General features: G+C 42.3%; 2 pseudogenes; both read right to left on the reverse strand.

The window, feature by feature from the left end:
- Positions 1-8,288: 8,288 nt before the first annotated feature.
- Positions 8,289-8,406, reverse strand: LOC117420168 (5S ribosomal RNA; annotated as a pseudogene).
- Positions 8,407-8,519: 113 nt separating this feature from the next.
- LOC117420161 (5S ribosomal RNA) lies at positions 8,520-8,648 on the reverse strand (annotated as a pseudogene).
- Between the last annotated feature and the right edge of the window lie 774 nt (positions 8,649-9,422).

Here is a 9,422-nt window from a genome sequence, read left to right on the forward strand (position 1 = left end):
GATTGGTGTTTTACTTTTACCACCTTTATGTAGGGGATTCCTCAGAGCTTTCATTAGGCTTCCAAGCTGTAGGCTGGGGAAGCCGATTGTTTTTGTTTGGATTATTATTATTATTATTATTATTATTATTATTATTATTATTATTATTTTTCTTTCTTCCGAGACATCATCGCAGGCTTATGAAATCGGGTGTGTAGGTAGGTGGCTATGTGCAGATAACAGGTCAGGTGTCCAAACTTGCGCACGTCACATGGTTTGGCAGCCATATTGGATTTTGCGGAATTTGTTAAAACGCCTATGTATCGGAAACCGCTTACTGCAATGTTCTGAAAATTGCTATACATGTTGAGGGATAGTCCATGATTAACTGTTGTTAATATGAAGCTGATTGGTTATGTGGTTTGGCAACCACATTGATTAATGACATAGAAATATGAAATTATCAAAATTCAAACATCTTCTTCTCTGAAACCGCTTATCCGATTGAAATAAAACTTGGAATAAAACATCTCAGTATGGTCATCTGTTACACTCGTTCAAGGGAAGTTGCTACTGTGAAAATCATGGCGTCCACGCTGCATGACATCATCAACATACGCAACTGGCTATAAAACTGCCTATGCTGCACCAAAATGCATGAAATTTGACACGGATGCAGAGGACTATGGGATGTTGTGCCATGGTCACTATGGCGGCCTTAGGTCACATGGTGTGGCAGCCATCATAGATTGATTATTATTATTATTATTATTATTATTATTATTATTATTATTATTATTATTATTATTTATTTCTTAGCAGACACCCTTATCCAGGGCGACTTACAGTCGTCAACAATTACATTTCAAGAATCACAGTGCAAGTAATAATACAATTAAGAGCAAGATAAATACAATGATGAATTCAATGACTTTGGTTCAAGCATGGACAAAATACAATTCAATAATATAGCAGATAACAGTGTCAGTGATAGTTACATCAGGATATAATTAAATACAAAATACTACAGATTAAACACTTGGCAGATTACAGTACTCTGAAGTACAGGATTACATGCAGTAAAATAGGGGGCAGATAAAAGCAAGTAATGCGCATTTAAGGAGGGATGATATGTGTCCCTAGGGGAAAAACAGAGGAGTTCTACAGGTGCTTTCTGAAGAGGTGTGTCTCGAGGAGGCGCCGGAATGTGGTCAGGGACTGGGCAGTCCTGACATCTCAAGGAAGGTCATTCCACCACTGCGGGGCGAGGGTGGAGAAGGATAGGGGCTCTGGAGGCAGGGGAGCGTAGAGGAGGTAGAGCCAGTCTTCTAGTGCAGGCAGAGCAGAAAGGTCGAGTGGGGGTGTAGGGAGAGATGGGGGTCTGGAGGTAGCTGGGTGCAGTCTGTAGACTAGTACAAGAGTCTTGAACTGGATGCGAGTGGTGATCGGGAGCCAGTGGAGTGAGCGGAGTAGTGGAGTTGCATGGGAGAAGCGAGGCAGAGAGAACACCAGGTGAGCAGCGGAGTTCTGGATGAGCTGGAGCGGACGGGTGGCGGATGCAGGGAGGCCAGCCAGGTGGGAGTTGCAGTAGTCTAGCCGGGAGAGTACGAAGGCCTGGACCAGGAGCTGAGAGAAGGCGAGGTGTGGAGGTTGCTCCATGCCAGGTTACCTGCTAAGTGCGGTTGGAGAGGTAGGAGGAGAACCAGAGCAGTGCCAGACATTCCCAGGTCAGCGAGAGAGGATAGTAGAATAGAGTGATCGACAGTGTCAAAGGCAGCAGAGAGGTCGGGGAGAATTAGGACAGAGGAGAGAGAGGCAGCTCGGGCAGAGTTTAGTGAGTTGGTGACAGACAGGAGGGCGGTTTCAGTGGAGTGAGCAGAGCGGAAGCCAGATTGTACAGGGTCGAGCAGAGAGTGGTTGGACAGGAAAACAGAGCTGGCGGTGTACAGCCCGCTCGAGGGTTTTGGAGAGGAAGGGTAGGAGGGAGACAGGACGGTAGCTCTGGAGGGAGGTGGGGTCGAGGGTAGGTTTTTTGAGGAGGGGAGTGATAGAGGCTTTTTTGAAGGCAGAGGGAAAGAGACCAGAAAGGAGAGAGGTGCTGAGAAGGGAAGTAGAGCAGGAGCAGCAGCTTGAAAGAGGTGAGTGGGGAGGGGGTCCAGGGCACACGTGGTGGGTTTGTGACCCTGGAGCAAGGAGGTCAGAGTCTGAGAGGGGCGAGAAGGTGGAGAAGGAGGGTGAGTTAGTAGGGGATGCAGTGGGTGTAGGGGTTGGAGCAGGAGGGGGTGTGGGGGAGGGAGAGGTGTTAAAGAGTTTGCGGATATCTGAGATTTTAGAAGAGAAGAAGGAGGCAAAGTCATCAGAGGAGATAGAGGAGGGAGGAGGAGGGGGGGTTTAGGAGGGAGGAGAAGGTAGAGAATAGTTTACGGGGGTTGTTAGTGGAGGCTTGGATTACAGATTGGAAATAAATACATTTAGCAGAGGAGAGAGTAGAGGAGAAGGAAGAGAGGAGAGTGCGGTAAAGGTCTAAGGCAGCCGGGAGTTTGGTTCTCTTCCATTTCTTTTCAGCAGATCTGAGTGTGATTCTTGCTGAGCGGAGCGCAGAGGAGAGCCAGGGTTGGGGAGGGGAGGGGCGGGCAGATCGGGAGGTGAGGGGACAGAGGGAGTCGAGGGAGGAGGTGAGTGAGGAGAAGAGGGTGGAGGTAGCAGAGTCTACGGAGAGTTGTGAAAAGGAGTCGATAGGAGGGAGGTGAGAGAGAGCAGTGGAGGTATGGACAGAGGGGGAGAGAGAACGGAGGTTACAGCGAGAGGTGACAGTGGGGGAAGGAAGAGCAGGGAGAGACAGAGAAAAAGAGATGAAATAGTGATCAGAGAGGTCCAGGGGGGTGACAGAGTGGGTGGAGGGGCAGCAGGCCCTGGAGAAGGTGAGGTCCAGTTGACAGCCAGCTTTGTGGGTAGGAGGGGATGGAGAGAGACAGAAGTCGAAGGAGTGAAGGAGAGGGAGGATTCCGGCAGAGTGACTGGGGTTAGAGAGATGGATATTGAAGTCACCTAATAAGACAGTTGGGGTAGACAGAGAGGGGAGGGAGGAGAGTAGATAGTCGAGTTCATCTAGAAAGTGAGCGAGAGGCCCAGGGGGACGGTACAGTACAATTATCAGGAGTTGACAGGGATAGGTTAGTTGGACTGCATGAATTTCAAAGGTATTAACAAAGAGTGCGGAGAGGTCAGAGGGGACAGAAAAGAGTAAGGAGGGAGAGAGGAGAAGACCGGTCCCAACTCCCCGTCCAGTGAGACGCGGTGTATGGGACAGGACGTAGAAAGAGGACAGGGCAGCAGGAGTTGCAGTGTTATCAGGGGACAGCCAGTTTTCAGTGAGAGCAAGGAAATCGAGAGAGAGGTGAGAGGCAAAGGCAGAGATGAAATCAGCTTTGTTAGCAGAAGAGTGACAGTTCCAGAGTTCACCAGAGAGTGTGCGGGAGGGGGGGAGAGGCAGAGGGATGAGGTTAGAGGGGTTGGAGGAGCAGCGGCGGAGAGAGGGCAGAGGACGAGGGTGAGAGGACAGAACAGGGATGTGAGAGACAGTCATAGCAGGACAGGCAAGACAAATAGGCATTTTTTGTGCAATTTTCAAAAGTCTTCTTCTCATGAACAGTAAATAGTACAGCTGTGAAAAATTTTGCACATAGTGCACTCATGTCCACGACTGATTCTACTTCAGGAAACATGGATCGGTCACATGGTGTCACATGTTGGATTTTGCGTAAAACGCTTAACCCTCTGGTCCTGTCATTCTGATTGATTTAGCTTCAATGACAACATTAAACGACAACTCCTCATGAACCCTTTGGCCGATTGACATGGATCTTGGGTATACGTTACAGTTGTGATGATAACGTTTCATCTATAATAACCAATGTGCTTAAATTTGACGATAACTGCTTGGAAGCCGTAAAGCTGCTCGCAACTGTAGTTATTATTATTATTATTATTATTATTATTATTATTATTATTATTATTATTATTATTATTATTAATTTTTTTTGTATTTTTTTTTCTGCCAAAACATGCTCAAAAACTCACGAAATCCGGTACACTGGTAGATGTCTATGGAGGATAGTCGGTGATATTCAGCAAATTTGCGCAAGTCACATGGTTCGGCAGCCATATTGGATTTTGCGGAGTTTGTTAAAACACCTATGTATCGGAAACCGCTTACTGCAGAGTTCTGAAAATGTTGAGGGGAGGGATAGTCCATGATTAATATGCAGCTGATTGGTTCTATGGTATGGCAACCGCATTGATTAATGTCATAACATTACCATAAAAAAATAAAATCAACAAAATTAAAACATTTTCTTCTCTGAAACCGCTTATCCGATGAGTTCCTACATCAACAAACATGACCGCCATGAGCCAATCAATATGGTTGACATGCCAGTTTGCCAAAATTTCACTCTGAAATGATACATTCATACCACTAGGGGCAGCTGTTGCCATAGAAACGTGAGTACAGTCTTGGAAAAATATTTCTTGAAAGCTGCCATTTTTTCCTGGTATCTAGCAGATCAGTTTCACTAACTGGTGTAACTTAAACCACAGTAATTACACTGGAAAGGCTGATATTTTACACACACTACAGTATAAAAAGACACATACTGTAAACTAAGAAAATATTTTTTGAAGAACTGTTGCAGCTGCATCAACGCTGGGAAAAAAAATGCACAACACACACACACACACACACTAAATATTAGAAAAATGACTGTAATCTCTGCCCTAATGTTGTTTGTTTATTTAAAATAACCTTGTGGACAAACACAGTCACAAATCCTGAATCTGTTGCAAAAAAGCCGCACGTGTAACCCATTGAAAAGACGCATTGGAGGAGCCGATCAGCTTGTTCTGCTGTAATGTTGTTTGTTTACTTAAAACAACCACGTGGACATGCAAGTATAGCCAGGCAACCAGAGGGAAACATGCGTGTTATAGTTCAGTCGAGCTAGTAAATAAAAAAAAAGAAAACTTCAACCAGCAGAACTTCAAAAGCGCATCACGTTCTGGCTATCATTTTTAAAATTATATGTATAGTTAAGGGACAAGTGCCCATCGGGTTATTAGCGGCTGCTAGATGGGTGGGTTTATATTAATTTGTGTTGAAGTAATTAGTTAAATTGTCGTTTTGTGTTTGTATGATTATTATTTACACTGTATCATTATTATTTATTTTACATTCTCTCCGACACTCGTGTCAGACAGCGTAACGACATGAAGCTGACAGCACCGATGTACTAAGCCTTCCGTGTACTTGTGTATTTATGTTTTTTTTGTCTTTTAAATATAACAGGTGGAACTAAATAAAGTAGAGTTGGTTTATTGTACTCGAACAACCTGGTCTGGGTTCATTAATTGAAACAAACAAAAAAAAAAGAAACACACAACGCAAACTACACAATGTAAATAACAATTATCATCACCCCGCTACCTGATTTTAATTTGAGCTACAGTAATTACTTCACCGGAGCGCTACAGTTGTGTCTATAGAGAGGGCACAATGAGTCCGCCCATTTATAAAAGAAGTGGGTTTATTATATTTTTTTTTTACTACAGCCCCGAGAAACGGTAGGCGCTCGGGCTATCCTGGAGGATCATTGGTTTTAGATGGCCTGGCTCCAGCGCGTGAGTTTACCGTTACCTACATTCTAAAGCAGAGAAGGGGGGTTACACAGGCATATACAGAACTGTAAACATACCGATACACACACTGTAAGTAGAGTTGCCACCTTTTCCACAGACCAAACCCAGACATACAGTACTGTGGAAAAGTTTTAGGCAGGTGTGAAAAAATGCTGTAAAGTAAGAATGCTTTCAAAAATAGACATGTTAATAGTTTATATTTATCAATTAACAAAATGCAAAGTGATTGAACAGAAGAAAAATCTACATCAAATCTATATTTGGTGTGACCACCCTTTGCCTTCAAAACAGCATCAATTCTTCTAGGTACACTTGCACACAGTTTTTGAAGGAACTCGGCAGGTAGGTTGGCCCAAACATCTTGGAGAACTAACCACAGTTCTTCTGTGGATTTAGGCAGCCTCAGTTGCTTCTCTCTCTTCATGTAATCCCAGACAGACTCGATGATGTTGAGATCAGGGCTCTGTGGGGGCCATACCATCACTTCCAGGACTCCTTGTTCTTCTTTACGTTGAAGATAGTTCTTAATGATTTTTGCTGTATGTTTGGGGTCGTTGTCATGCTGCAGAATAAATTTGGGGCCAATCAGATGCCTCCCTGATGTTATTGCATGATGGATAAGTATTTGCCTGTACTTCTCAGCATTGAGGAGACCATTAATTCTGACCAAATCCCCAACTCCATTTGCAGAAATGCAGCCCCAAACTTGCAAGGAACCTCCACCATGCTTCACTGTTGCCTGCAGACAAACTGCCTTCTGCTACAGCCAAATGTTTCAAATTTTGACTCATCAGTCCAGAGCACCTGCTGCCATTTTTCTGCATCCCAGTTCCTGTGTTTTCGTGCATAGTTGAGTCGCTTGGCCTTGTTTCCACGTCGGAGGTATGGCTTTTTGGCCGCAAGTCTTCCATGAAGGCCACTTCTGACCAGACTTCTCCGGACAGTAGATGGGTGTACCAGGGTCCCACTGTTTTCTGCCAATTCTGAGCTGATGGCACTGCTGGACATTTTCCGATTGCGAAGGGAAGTAAGCATGATGTGTCTTTCATCTGCTGCAGTAAGTTTCCTTGGCCGACCACTGCGTCTACGGTCCTCAACGTTGCCCGTTTCTTTGTGCTTCTTCAAAAGAGCTTGGACAGCACATCTGGAAACCCCTGTCTGCCTTGAAATTTCTGCCTGGGAGAGACCTTGCTGATGCAGTATAACTACCTTGTGTCTTGTTGCTGTGCTCAGTCTTGCCATGGTGTATGACTTTTGACAGTAAACTGTCTTCACCTTGTTAGCTGAGTTTGGCTGTTCCTCACCCAGTTTTATTCCTCCTACACAGCTGTTTCTGTTACAGTTAATGATTGAGTTTCAACCTACATATCGAATTGATGATCATTAGCACCTGTTTGGTATAATTGTTTAATCATACACCTGACTATATGCCTACAAAATCCCTGACTTTGTGCAAGTGTACCTAGAAGAATTGATGCTGTTTTGAAGGCAAAGGGTGGTCACACCAAATATGGATTTGATTTAGATTTTTCTTCTGTTCACTCACTTTGCATTTAGTTAATTGATAAATATAATCTATTAACATGTCGATTTTTGAAAGCATTCTTACTTTACAGCATTTTTTCACACCTGCCTAAAACTTTTGCACAGTACTGTACTTCGGAAGCAAATTCTGGAAGTGATCACACAATACCTACAGAGTTTAGTAGACTGTCTCTCAAATCTCGCATTTCTCTCTCCCTCCTCTTTGTTTTATATGCATGGTGACTGACTTGTGAATACTTTTTAGCTAAAGCATTTAATTGTAGTAATTTCTTAAAACCCACAACTAATTTGGTATTATATACTGCCCCTGCTAAACGTTACATAAAAGCAGTTTAGTAATACTACTTTCATATTGGAATATTAACTTCATCTCTTTCTTAAACCTGCTTTAACCCTGTATTAAATACTGCCCCTGGTAAACTTTAGCTCAGTGTGTTGTTCATGTATGATTTTTACACATAGAAGTTTTGGAATACTCACTATTTATATAAAGTGCTTATGTTTTATTATTTAATGTAGGATGTGTGTTGATATGAATTGGTTTTGATTTGTTGTGGAGTGAATATAATTGCAAGTTTTGTATGTTTATAATTTATGAGATGTGACTTTTGTTGGTTTACACAAACTGGTGTGTTTATATGAGCACTATAGGTAATGCAAATAGTGGAATGTCTAATGCATAAATAGGTTTATATAGTATGGTTAAGAAGTTCGGGTCTGAATAATTGAAGAATACACAGACTGATAGTTAAGTGCTGTATTTATAGTAGTTAGATGTCTCTTTGTATGTGTGATGTGTTGCAACAGTACAAAACATGGCTGCTGTGGTGTGGGCCAATGACATTTCAGCATTGATCATCTAACCAGTGATTCCCATATTTTTGCCAAAATTGACAGTCAGCTGTGTCCAAAATGATTTGTGATGATAACGTTTCATCTGTAACAACCAATGCGCTTAAATTTCATGCTAACTGCTTGGAAGCCGTAAAGTTGCTTGCAACTCTAGTTATTTTTGTCCTCTGTCATCGTTTTACACATTTAAATGGTAAAATGTAATTTCAAAACTGGAATGCCTGCAGCACTTGGTATTCCCAGGCGGTCTCCCATCCAAACACTAAACAAGCCCACCCTTGCTTAGTTTCTGAGGTCAGAGAGAACAGGCTTATTCAAGGTGGTGTGGCCACAGGCAATTGTTGTTCTGCTTGCACAACCTTTATGTTAGGGATTTCCTCAGAGCTCATTTTTCTGTCCTCATGTCAGTTCACACATTTAAATGGTAAAATGTAATGACAAATCTGTAATGCCTGCAGCACTTGGTATTCCCAGGCAGTCTCCCATCCAGGTACTAATCAAGCCCAACCTTGCTTAGCTTCTGAGATCAGATGAGATCAGATGAGATCAAGCTTATTCAAGGTGGTGAGACCGCAAGCGATTGCTGTTCTGCTTTTACGACCTATTTGTTAGGGGATACCTCAGAGTTTTCATTTTTTTGTCGTCATCTTTTTACATATTTAAATGGTCAAATGTCATTTAAAAACTGTAATGCCTGCAGCACTTGGTATTCCCAGGCGGTCTTCCATCCAAGTACTAACCAAGCCCAGATCAGACTTATTCAAGGTGGTGTGGCCACAGCACTGCAAATTAATGGTTTACACAATTAGAGCATTTGTAAACCAGCTGCAAACCTTAGGTTTACAGAGGTTTACACCATCATGGTAAACCATTTGCAAACTATTGGTTCTCAATCCTGGTTCTGGAGTATCCCTGCCCTGCTGGTTTTTGTTCCAACTGAGCTCTCAATTACTTAATTGAACCCTTAATTGTAATAAATAGCTTAATTTGACTTTGGTTGAAGTTGGATAATTCAGGTTCCTTATACAATGTTATACTTGAAATCTCCAACTGTTTAAATCATTTAAAAGCTCTGATTAGGCAAATTATTAGTTCAATTCAGGATTCAACAGTAATTGAGAGCTTGGTTGTACTATGTATTTGTTGATTTTAAAGTATAACTTAATCGTTACAGATTCAACTATGTAAATGCCAAACATTAATTTAAAATTTAGAACAAAACAAATATTTCCAATCATACAAATGGTCACAAGAGTACAATTTTACACATATAAAGTGTATAGTTTTTGGTATTGTTAAAGAAATGTATGAATAAAATGTTAGTGTTTTTCTTATATTTAGAAGGTTTTATG

This window comes from Acipenser ruthenus, chromosome 14 (assembly GCF_902713425.1).
Source record: "Acipenser ruthenus chromosome 14, fAciRut3.2 maternal haplotype, whole genome shotgun sequence".
In the NCBI taxonomy this organism is placed as follows: Eukaryota; Metazoa; Chordata; class Actinopteri; order Acipenseriformes; family Acipenseridae; genus Acipenser; species Acipenser ruthenus.